The 13,256-nt window shown below is 42.8% G+C and overlaps 1 non-coding gene across 1 annotated transcript; it reads right to left on the bottom strand.

Moving 5' to 3' along the window:
- Positions 1-10,685: 10,685 nt before the first annotated feature.
- On the bottom strand, positions 10,686-10,758 carry Trnaa-agc (transfer RNA alanine (anticodon AGC)). The gene has a single exon. It is a non-coding gene; the product is annotated as a tRNA-Ala (tRNA).
- Positions 10,759-13,256: the final 2,498 nt, after the last annotated feature.

Below are 13,256 nucleotides of genomic sequence, written 5' to 3'. Positions count from 1 at the left end.
GTAGCGGTCGCGCGGTTCCAGACTGTAGCGCCTAGAACCGCTCGGCCACCTCGACCGGCTCAGATTATCACCTAGATCATTTATATAAATCAGGAACAGCAGAGAGCCTATGACAGCACCGTGCGGAACGCCAGATATCTCTTCTGTTCTACCTCTCTGAGAGGAAATCACGAATCCAGTCACACAACTGAGATGATACCCCATATGCACGCAATTTGATTAATAGTCGCTTATGTGGAACGGTAACAAAAGCCTTCTGGAAATTTAGGAATATGGATCAATCTGAGATCCCTTGTCGACAGCACTCATTATTTCATGGGAATAAAGAGCTAGCTGTGTTGCACAAGAACGATATTTTCTGAATCCGTGTTGGTTATGTATCAATAAGTCATTTTCTTCAGGTTGATTCATAATGTTGGAGTACAGTATATGTCCCAAAATCCTACTGCAAATCGAGGTCAGTGATACGGGTCTGCAATTCAATGGGTTACTTCTATTTCCTTTCTTGAATATTGGTGTGACCTGTGCTACTTACCAGTCTTTAGGAACAGACCTTCAGACCTTTCGTCAAGTGAGCGGTTGTATATGATTGCTAAGAAAGGCTCTGTTTGTCTGCATACTCTGAAAGGAACCTGATTGTTATACCATGTAGACCGGAAGACTTGCATTTCTTAAGTAATTTGAGTTGTTCCGCAACACCGAAGATATCTACTTTTATGTCGCTCATGCTAACAGCTGTTCTGGTTTCGAATTCTGGAATATTTACTTCCTTCTTTTTTTCGAGAAGGTATTACGGAAAACTATATTTAGTAACTCCGGCTTTAGAGGCACCATTATCGGTAATATTTCCATCGCTATCGCGCAGTGACGGTATTGACTGTGCATGTGGTGATAAAAGGAATGGGTACAATGGTCGGGCAGTTCCAAATAAGCCACACACTTCTGCAGTGAAGACTAAGCGAGGCTTCAGGTGGTGTAGGGACCGACACTACCGGACAGTGCCTGACTGGAAACGAATGATTTGGCCTGATGAACGCTTTGGCAATCCGAGGGAAGGACACGAGTTTTGCGAATGCCTAGAGAATGTTACCTGCCATCACGTGTAGTGCCAACCGTGAAGTAAGGAAGAGGTTGTCCTACCATACAGCTGTTTTTTCGCGGTTAGAATGTGGTTCCCTTATTGCGCTTAAGAAAACAATAAATGGAAAACGATATGAACAAATGTTACATCACCTTGTACGGTATACAACAGAGGATCAGGTCGCAGACGATGACTGTATCGAGATACAATGCACTCTGTCATAAAGGACCGTCTTTGGAGCAATGGTTTGTGGACAACAGTCGTGGAATGGATTGGCTTCCGCGCAATCCCGAGAACATCGACTTCTTTATAGACTAGCTTCAAAGATCATTACTTTCTCTGGTTTCGCCTTTTGAGGAATAATGAGCTGCCATTCCTCCACAGACATTCAGGTATCTCAGTTTTAATGTCCCCAGCAGAGTTGAGGCCATCATAAAAGTAAAGGGAGGCTAGAACTGATAGTAATATCCACCAACAGGTGTCTGGATGCATCTGATCGCGTAGTTCATGTGTTTCTTGAGAGACATTAACTGTGTACCCAGTCTGAAGACTTTGACGTGTTACGCTCTCCATCCATCTTTTGTTTTGACCCGTCGTTAGTAATTAAATGTCTCGCACATGAGGCAACAGAGTTTAACTTGTCTGAGGACGTGTTGTGACGTGGCTGTAAGGGGTCCAGCCATAAAATGTCGTTCTTTTTCAACTGTCAAGCATGCGTGTCATTATTTTATCAGTCGAGAAAATGATAAATGTGATAGAAGTGGCCGCTAGATGACTGTTGGTTCTACACTGCAAATAAAAGCTAGTATGTGACTCGAACTCTTTTTACAAATAATTGTGGAGCTCGCCTAAAAATATAGGCTTAAACTTGTTCATAAAGATTTACAGCAAAATGATGCAGCATAGTGACTTATTTCAGACAAACTTAGATCCAGGGAAAGGAGTGGTAATGGCGAGCTGTCCTATGACGCCCGCCATAGTGTACGACCCGAGTTCGTTGTCGGGGTATGACAGGCATTGAGTGCCCTCTGTGATGCTTTGTCTGGTAACCGTAACTTACTGAAAGTATTGCTCCACGCAGTGTGAACTCACTCTTTTTCGCTTTGCTGTCTGGAAAAACACGAATTTTAATTCAGATTAGTTGTAATCACTCGGCGAATAAAAATGCGTGTAACAATTGAAAATGGAAATGATCGCACAGTATTGTTGGCCGGGAGGCCCCATTCGGAGGAGTTCGGCCGCCGTATTGCAAGTCCTTTTTACGTGGCGCCACATCGGCGACTTGCGAGTCAGTGATGATGAAAGACACCCAACACCCAGTCCCCTGCCTCGAATCGAACCAGGGCCCCTGCGTAGTAGGCGGTAACGCTACCGCTACGCTACGGAGGCGCACCGTGTAAAGATTGACACGACAGGACTTTCTGAAGGTATCAAAATAATGAGAATCGAGAAATTATGTTCATAAAACAAGAAAGAAATTCATGGCAGGCTCCATAATAATACCAGCCAGAATGTTCGACAAAAAGAATGACTGACGTAGTACGACTGCCCAAGCAACGAACATCGTCGAAAACGATTGATGAATCTGATAAACGCCCTCATTACAGTGGAGTGGGGTGCATTAGTGTCGGCGCTATCCGGAAATGGAATGATATTCCATTACATTTACATTGAGGGGGAGGGGGGCTGTGGCTAGACACTACCTTCTGTGTATCTGAAGAAACGTTGTATGTACAGGCGCCTCATGTTGTTTGGAGGTTCACATAAACGTCAGTGCTGCACTGCCTGGAGAATGAATTGTAAGAGGTGGTCCTATTCATTGGCCTATCAGTTCACCCCATCTGAGTCTCTCAGTCTGTTACTGAACGAAATAACTACAAGAACTTTTTTATAGAATTATAATGGGCACAAGGGCCAATTCTCTTACATTGATGTTCTATATGGTTGAAAAGTTCGTCCAGCTCTTGAACTGGGGGGCATGACATTAATTTAATCTGAAAATAAATGTAGGTACATAATGATATCCGAACATCAATTAAAATAATACGTGAACGAGAATGTATCTAACAAATGAATGTAATGAAAGTGAAACGCATAAAATAATGTGACCAAGACTGAACAAGACTGACAGGTAAGTTAAATACCACAAATCTCTCCGCATCCCACTTCCCGCATCTCTAACTCTCCGGGGGATAATTTCATTTTCCTAACATAATTTCTGCATGTGTTTCTACACTTTTAACGATGCATGCAGCACAACGACAGTACAATTTCATAACTATGCATAAAATGTAATTTAAGAATGTATTGCCAGAGGAAGGAAAATAATATAGGATGTAAAATAATAAATGAAAAGCACTAGTTTTTATTTTAGTGTTAAGCATTAGTTTTTATTTTAGTGTTCAACCAAGTACCGACGGAAGATTAAGTTAACGTGGATGTAAATATATACCACCGGCGTGACATCATACATTACTGGTCCGTAACTTGTCACTCAGTAACACGATGTCGTCACAAAAAAAATCTCTTGAGACCTATATTCATTATGTTCAACATTCGTTATTCATCAACAGGGGACAGAAATATTGAGCCCGAGTAAAACAGTAAACTTATGTGAAATATATAATTTATGATGGGCTCTTAGAAAGAATTCTTATGATAATCGAAAAATGTGGCTATCTATTAGCCCTGAAAAGCTGAGGAGAATGCAAAGGTGGATGCTTTTCAACGACTCGTTCTGAGACAGAATGAAACTCGATTTCAAAACGTGAGCCAGAGGGCACGCTGAGTCTTGGCCGCCTGAGTTACACATCGTTATCAACAGGGGTTGACAAAGCAGATGCTTCAGTTGTGAAAATTGCACCAGCAATACATGCTTCTAATGAACTCACCGTCGCCGCTACACTCGAACAGATGAAGAAACTTCAATGATTGACAGAGACCATTAAATTTTGAAATAAATATGCAATTCTCTATTACTGACCACGTATATTTCATTTTGCAAGTAGGCTGTGTAGACTTTTATGTTGGTAACGCCACGTAGTGCTGTGTATGAAAATCGCTGACTGTGCTGTGTGCAGTCTGTGGCTGGTTGGACTCATTGTTGGAATATTCGCTGGTGTAGTGTTGGCAGTTGGATGTGAGCAGTGTGTAGCTTTGGGCAGATGGACGTGAGCCGCCAGCAGTGGTGGATGTGGGGAGAGAGAGATGCCAGAGTTTTGAGAGGTTACCATGAGCGGACGATCTGGACGTGTGTCCGTCAGGAATAGGAAATTTGTAAGGTTGGATGTCATGAACTGATACTAACACATATAGAGACTTTTGGACACTATTAAGGTGTATACATTATTTATTCTCTATCAAAATACACTCCTGGAAATTGAAATAAGAACACCGTGAATTCATTGTCCCAGGAAGGGGAAACTTTATTGATACATTCCTGGGCTCAGATACATCACATGATCACACTGACAGAACCACAGGCACATAGACACAGGCAACAGAGCATGCACAATGTCGGCACTAGTACAGTGTATATCCACCTTTCGCAGCAATGCAGGCTGCTATTCTCCCATGGAGACGATCGTAGAGATGCTGGATGTAGTCCTGTGGAACGGCTTGCCATGCCATTTCCACCTGGCGCCTCAGTTGGACCAGCGTTCGTGCTGGACGTGCAGACCGCGTGAGACGACGCGTCATCCAGTCCCAAACATGCTCAATGGAGGACAGATCCGGAGATCTTGCTGGCCAGGGTAGTTGACTTACAACTTATAGAGCACGTTGGGTGGCACGGGATACATGCGGACGTGCATTGTCCTGTTGGAACAGCAAGTTCCCTTGCCGGTCTAGGAATGGTAGAACGATGGGTTCAATGTCGGTTTGGATGTACCGTGCACTATTCAGTGTCCCCTCGACGATCACCAGAGGTGTACGGCCAGTGCAGGAGATCACTCCCCACACCATGATGCCGGGTGTTGGCCCTGTGTGCCTCGGTCGTATGCAGTCCTAGTTGTGGTGCTCACCTGCACGGCGCCAAACACGCATACGAGCATCATTGGCACCAAGGCAGAAGCGACTCTCATCGCTGAAGACGACACGTCTCCATTCGACCCTCCATTCACGCCTGTCGCGACACCACTGGAGGCGGGTTGCACGATGTTGGGGCATGAGCGGAAGACGGCCTAACGGTGTGCGGGACCGTAGCCCAGCTTCATGGAGACGGTTGCGAATGGTCCTCGCCGAAACCCCAGGAGCAACAGTGTCCCTAATTTGCTGGGAAGTGGCGGTGCGGTCCCCTACGGCACTGCGTAGGATCCTACGGTCTTGGCGTGCATCCGTGCGTCGCTGCGGTCCGGTCCCAGGTCGACGGGCACGTGCACCTTCCGCCGACCACTGGCGACAACATCGATGTACTGTGGAGACCTCACGCCCCACGTGTTGAGCAATTCGGCGGTACGTCCACCCGGCCTCCCGCATGCCCACTATACGCCCTAGCTCAAAGTCCGTCAACTGCACATACGGTTCACGTCCACACTGTCGCGGCATGCTACCAGTGTTAAAGACTGCGATGGAGCTCCGTATGCCACGGCAAACTGGCTGACACTGACGGCGGCGGCGCAGAAATGCTGCGCAGCTAGCGCCATTCGACGGCCAACACCGCGGGTCCTGGTGTGTCCGCTGTGCCGTGCGTGTGATCATTGCTTGTACAGCCCTCTCGCAGTGTCCGGAGCAAGTATGATGGGTCTGACACACCGGTGTCAATGTGTTCTTTTTTCCATTTCCAGGAGTGTAATTCATACTTGCTAACTATTCCTATCAGTAGCCAGTGCCTTCAGTAGTTAGAATTTATATTTCGCTGGCAGTATTGGCGCTCGCTGTATAGCAGTAGTTCGAGTAACGAAGATTTTTGTGAGGTAAGTGATTCATGAAAGGTTTAAGTTATTGTTAGTCACGGCCATTCTTTTGTAGGGATTATTGAAAGTCAGACTGCGTTGCGCTAAAAATATTGTGTGTTAGTTCAGTGATGATCAGAATAAGTAACGAGAGAACTGTCTGAGTACGTTCAGTTTTGCTCAGCTGTTTGAAAATCAAATAACGTAGAAGTTTGCATGCTCAGTCTTTCTTAATTTTCAAAGGGGCGTTTAAATTTGTGCCTTCACAGCTACAGACACAAAGAAACATTAAACATTACAGAAAACAGGGCAGGATTATGTTTCTCAAAGTGTTCCTTTCGCTTTGGAAGGAGAATCGTTCTTTGACAGCGTTCTTGCACAATCACTTACCTGCTCAAGTGACAGACGTAACTTGCATCTTACGAAATCGTTTCACTTAGGACGTCGCAATTGGAATGAAGTGAAGAGAGGACTAATTGTTAACGTGAATCCTTTTTGTGGTAGGAAAGCAAATCACTGCGAGCTATCCATAAACATCTAATATTAGATATCATAATTTTATTGCAGAATTTTCACTTCATGTTCAATAATTTTTTTTCTCAGATTATCTGACGAGGAATGTACGCAATGTTCTCAGGATTCCTTGTTCTCCACTTCATCTCTGACAAATAACATTTTTTACAGCTGAATGCGAGGATGAAATTTCTTCCTGTGATTTATGTAGACCTTCTCATTCTACTAGCTAGACCGGAAATCAAGGTAAAATATGAATCTTGGCTACTATTTGTTCGATTTACACAGCGAGGGGAAAAGAAAATAAGAATTCCACTCTATTAATATGAAAGTATATTTTTAATTTGATAGTGACTCATTGCTTTTTTCCAGACCAGCGGCTAAAAAACTTAAAGGAGATAGTGTCAACACAGTAGACGCCACACACAGAACTATCTTCCCTCCTTCAGTCGACGAAACGGAACACAGCTCCTCAATTGATTCTGATTCTTAATAGCAGGCAGAAGAAATGTTAGGACCAGGAGAGACACCAGAGCATGACTCAGTAGAGACTTCTAAACTTGAGACATGCGAGGAAATTACAGAAGTCATACCAGTCCCATCTGAGGGTTCGAAGTGGCCAGACCAACGATCAGAAAGGCAGTCACTACCGTTACTGGGGTGCAAGCTCTCAAAATGGAGCCAGAGTCAGTTGACGCTATAGGTTTTTTTTCGGCTGTTTTCACCGACTCTGAGAGCCCTCAAGCCGAATCATGCGATGAAAGGAATTTAAGAACTAAAAGTATTTCTGGCCATCTTTTTTCATAGAGGCATCATTCGCCTCAGTAGTATTAGTGACTATAGGAAAATTGACTATCGCTATGACAGAAAAATTTTTCTGATCGCAATGTCACATAACAGGTATTTGTTACCTCTCAGAGCTTTACACTTTTGTGAAACCATGAATGACGTCGGCTCTGATAAAATGTCTAAAATTTGACATTATTTTAATGACAGGGTGGAGGAAGTACATTCCACGTGAAATGACCTCTCTGTGAACGAATCTATCTTCCTATGGAGGGGCAGATTACGTATCAGGCAGTGCATAAAAAGTAAGAAAGAAAGATGGTTTCGAATTGCACGTCCTGATAGAACCTGGTTTTGAGCAAGAGTTACTAATTTACGGGCCCCCGTTGACGACAAAGAAACAGGGAGGAAGAGAGTCTCTGAAAAAGTGGTAGACAGTCTAATAGCAGGGAAAGGAAATACTGGTCATAGCCCGTATGCGGACAGGTGTTACAGTAGTGTAACTTTGGCAGAGTCTCCTTTGCGTACCAAAACCTACTTTACTGGCACACCCCAAGCAAACAGGCACGGTAAGCCCCAGTGAAGTGACAAAAAGGAAGCTAAAGAGGGGACAATCAATCTCAGTGTATACCAAAGGAAGGAACAAAATGATGAGATAAGGGAGAGGTCCTGTGCATATCTTGGAATCCACGGGAGATTTAGTGGAGACATGGAACAAGGGGGGTGTAGTCACGAGGAAACCGCAATTTATTGTTGAACACAGTAAGTATGTGAAAGGAGCAGATCGATAGGACCAATTGCTTTCATAACCATCCGTCGTGCCGAAAAACTCTCAGGTGGTACGAGAAATTAGGATTACATATTTTTCAAGTAATGCTCATCAATTCGCAATTGCAATACAGGTTGAACCACTTAAACGTTTCAGTGCAAATATCTCTGGAACGACAACAGATATTCAAAAATTACAATCGTGGTAATGAATGTAAGGCAGGAGCTTACGAAAGTAAATACTATGAGACATTTTAAAAAGTAAGAGAATATTATTTTCTCACGCAATCAATGAAGTGAAAAATCACAAAAAGAATGGTGGTGGTTGCATAACAAAACATCAATTGCATCCCAAGAAATCGTAAAGCGAAGTTCACGCTTTAACTAACGAAACACGCCGCTGTAGCATATCCGTAAATGCAATCATGAACAATACGTTGCTCGCAATGGCGATGTCGTCGACGCACGTAATCTTAGTCACCGTTACCACGAGGGCCAAAAGTAATTATAGGGTTTACTGTCACAAATACTGATATTTACAAACGGTTACACAATTACGTTTGTTATTCACCTACGTACACGCCACGGATCAGTACTAGTCAGTGTGCTAAATCAACATTCCGTAAATCGATGGATAGGACGGGGCAGTCTAGTTTATAGTTTTCCAGCGCGGCCCCCGGATCTCGTCTCCATGAACTATTTGTCTGGGGACTTGTGAAAAATGTGGTGTATCAGAAGCTTCAAACAGCAATGGACAACATGAAATCCCATATCACCGTTGCATGTGCCGCAATAACACCAGAAACACTCACAGCATTGGGTCGATCAATGTTGGAGCGTGCAGAGAGATGCCATGTAAATGGCGATCTCTTAGAACATACGTTGTAGAATTTCTGCTGTGGGAAATGTGATTGCATGCCGGCGTAGTTTTTGTGCGTTTCTGACGAGACGTATATCTGTTTTGCAGGTGCAAAAGTTAAATTATAACGTAATCATCAAAAAATTTTCAGTGACACGTCCTGTACCAATCATGTACGATTATGGAATTGATGAACAATTAAGCAGAACTAGAATTTAACCGTGTTAGATCCTTGGTCAGCCATTAATTCTGTTTACTCTGGCAGGTGATATTCGATGTTTAGTTATCAGTATGTCCATTCTGGTACTGTAGTAAAGATCAATAAAGCACAAACGAGGAAAACCTTTCCGTATTTCTCATTGCGTGTGACTGTACATTTCTATTGTTTCCAGTAAATAACAATAAGTACAGCGTTAGCAGCATCGTATTACGTCAATCACATCCCGATTACGGGGGTTCACGCTTGCGTCTCGGGATGTGCAATAGCGGCGTGTTGCGTCAACTTTGCTTTGCGATTTCTTGGAGTGTAATTGACGTGTTGTTATGCAACCAACGCCATTCTTTTTGTGATTTTTCACGATGTTTATTGTGTAAGGAAGAATACAGTCTATCCATTTAAAAAACCGTAATTTTGTGTTGAAAATAATTTTTGCTTGCGTTTTAGAATGTCTCATAGTATTTACTTTCATGGCTCTTGCCTTACATCTATACCCGCGAAAGCCGTTTTTCAATATCTGTTGTTGTTCCAGAGATTCCTGCGCTGAAACATTTTAGTGTGATAAGTAGAGAGGAAATGTCAAGCAAAAAAATGGTTCAAATGGCTCTGAGCACTTAACTGGGGACTTAACTTCTAAGGTCATCAGTCCCCTAGAACTTAGAACTACTTAAACCTAACTAACCTAAGGACATGACACACATCCATGCCCGAGGCAGGATTCGAACCTGCGACAGTAGCGGTCGCGCGGTTCCAGACTGTAGAGCCTAGAAACGCTCTGCCACCTCGGCCGGCCAGTTAGGGTTTCCGCGTTACTTTATTACCACTTTGACCACAAGAACCAATACTGTTTGTTGTCCCAGGCTTCCGAACCTTTCATATTATTGACCCATAATATCTGTAAAACTTTATTACAATTAAGTTTACAAGAATAAAGATGTTGAACTTTCAAACATCCTACTTAGTGTCATAAATATTTAGACTATTTTGTATTAATTAATAATTTAATAGAACAAAACCTAGGATTAGTTTAGACATAGTAGTAGTTTAGACATAGCAGTGATATTAGACATAGATTAGTTTTGTAAAAAAATACCAATGTGTACTTTGTGTGTATTCCTCACTTATTGAAAAAAAGTACGTTGTTGTTGGTAATCCTAAACATATTTCGAATAAATCCACCCCCTCTCCTACAAAAGAAAAATATAAAATAGAATACAACCATTTGTACACCTATGGTTCTAAAAATAATATATACGGAATTGAAATTCCTGAGGCTGCTGAGTCACTGTGGAAGTACACGTAATAGCCGCACCACACCCCGTGTGTCGGGAATACACAGTTCGTCCCCGCCACGCTTCCCGTGGTGAAAGCAAAGCGGCACTAAAGCTGTACTCACCTTTTCACATGATTTTTTTCCTTAATAACACTTCATTGTTTACTGTACTAGTATAATAAAAATGACTACAGACATAATAAGCGTCCGAGGTATTAAATGGTTCTGCCAATAGCTAGCTTTATAACCCACGGGTCGTGTAATGGTGACAAGCACGACCTCACAAAAATACGAGCTGGAGGCGCCGGGTATCGATCCCGGTACCTCTCACATGCTAAGCGAGCGCTCTACCATCTGAGCTACGCCCCCAGATACAACAGGAAACGTGCTGGTCTGCTGTTCAAACGTGCCGGACTTTCTCCGTTGCGTGTGGAGCCAGTGGGCCGTGTTGGTGGGGACGCGGAGTAATTGGAGAGGTTCCAAGGCAGAGCGCTGACCCGGATAGCAGGACGAGCCGGCCATTCTCATAGCCCAGTTGCAGCTTCGTCGATTTTGCATGGTATCAAAATTATCAGTCTCGGGCCTGGAAATTGTAGGACTGTTTATTTAATGTTAAAAATGTCCTTATTTCTCGGAGTGGTTCCCCACCAGGACCGTGATTCTTCTTATTCGGAAACTATGTTCCATAAGCGAAAAGTGATTCTGGACATTTTACACATTTCTTCATTTGTGTAACTAAATTTTCCGTATTTGTTTTACAATTATTGAGCGTATTTTAATTATGTCTTTGCACCTATAAGAAAGTGATAGTTCTTGCCACCAAACGCGTTTCGTTTCATTTAACTATAACATCAGCAGTGGTGGTATTTCATGCTTGGTTTTCCTTTCGCATCGGGAAAGACGGTCTGCTTGCACGTTTTTGGGTTATTTTTTAGTTTGTCACTTAATTCTGGCCTAATCGCACACTGCTTTCCTGAACTACGCATTTCTTTATGTTGAACACAACACAGTGAAGTACTGGCACTGTTTATTTGTATCATCTATTTGCATCCAAATCAACAGTGGTAGTACTACATTGCGTTGTGCTTAACATAAAAAATGGATAGTTCTGCAAAGCAGTATGGGATGAGACCAGAATCAACAGTGTCAAACGAAGAAATAACCCAAAGCGTAGTTTATTGACGCGAACGGAAAACCAGGTGCAAAATACTACCCTGACGGTGATGTATTTCAATAAAATGAACGCGTTTGACTATAAAAACTCACATTTTCCTGCGGTGGAGAAGACTATATTAAATACCCTCAATAATTTAAAAAAGAGCCCATCTATGGCTGCAACAAGACATTCATTCGACTGCAAATATTTTATAGTCACAAAAGAAAAAACAGGTGCAAATCATATAGTGCCTAATTTAATGAAAACGATGAATGTTCCAACAATTCGAGCATCAAATTCCACAGTTTTTCCACTGGGGAAGTACGGTTTGGCGCTAGCGCGCTGCCTTAGTGAAAGGTGCTTTTCTTCCATTTCAATACGTCATTCCTCACGTACTGTTTCATCCAGTTGATGCAAAATGATAGCGTACTATTTTGCTCTTTGCAATGTAATAGTCAAAATGAAACACCTCTTCTGAATCGTAAGAAAAACACGATATAATAATCTTTTTGACATTTTAAATAGATCTCGCATTTCGTGATGCAGGGACACCGACCTCATCCGGATGTGAAGCCTAGCGTCAAATCATGTAAAATGTATCTTCCACAGAATCAAGTAGGCGCACAAAGGCGGATATATCATTTTTACAAGATCCGAAATGTTACTGAGAAATTAGTGACGGCCAGCATTCAACAACTGACTCGTCCATCACAAAGCTTTCCAATAGTCCATGTTTCATGCACCATTTCATGAACACTTTGTTTTGATATACCTATGGTGTCAGTCATTTCTTACGCCTTGGATCGTTGATCAGTATCTAACACATTGTAATGATTTTAACGGTGAGTAGCGTGGCACCCAAAATATTGCTGACATCAATGTAATTGTATGACCAAAACATAGGGACACTGAACTGCAATGAATTCTGATTTTAGCTTGATAAACAAATTCTGAATTGACAACCTCTAAATACTGAATCTACAGGGTGAGGTATTTAAATCTGTTTTTGGAAACATCTGGAAAAGTATAAATCGAGTTAAAAAGAGGATGTAATAAAATGATTCGTCTCGAAGGGGAATATCCAATGACACCAACCTCGATACATCTGCCCCAACCCAAGGGGCAGGAGGGAGTCAGAATTGAAATCTTAAATTCAGGGCGTCCGTAATTAAACTTCCAGTTTCAAAACGCTGTAGAAAGAGAACCACTGCTCAGAATGACGCCAAATTTGAACAGCATATTACTGAAGCAAGGGTAAACGTCACTGACAAAAAAATTTAAGGCAAATTTCATCAACAGATGGCGTTGTAAGTCTCAAAATATGTACACCAACAGACGCGCTGCACACGGCTGTTACTCAGCTACGGCCGACATGACTGACTATACAGGGCTGCTTACCGCTCGTTAAGCTCTTTTACAATAACGGCGACTGTGCGCCAGGAGGCCTGCAGAAGTTCCGCGCAATCAAACGTATGAAAAAAGGCATTAGTCCTATGTCTGCTAAGGGTTTGGAGAGAATGACCACAAAATTCGAAAATACAGGTTCTTTTGCCATGCATTGTGGCAGCGGGAGCTAAGAAGTTGATCCGACATCTGACCAAGATGTGGTCACAGCATTGCAGGAGGGGTCGGGCGGTGGTGTGCAAACATTCTGTACACGGGGAGTTGCCCGAACGTTGGACACGCCTGCGAGCACGGTGCATAAAATCCT

This window comes from Schistocerca gregaria, chromosome 1 (assembly GCF_023897955.1).
Source record: "Schistocerca gregaria isolate iqSchGreg1 chromosome 1, iqSchGreg1.2, whole genome shotgun sequence".
Lineage (NCBI taxonomy): Eukaryota > Metazoa > Arthropoda > Insecta > Orthoptera > Acrididae > Schistocerca > Schistocerca gregaria.
This window is presented reverse-complemented; position numbering and strand designations above follow the sequence as displayed.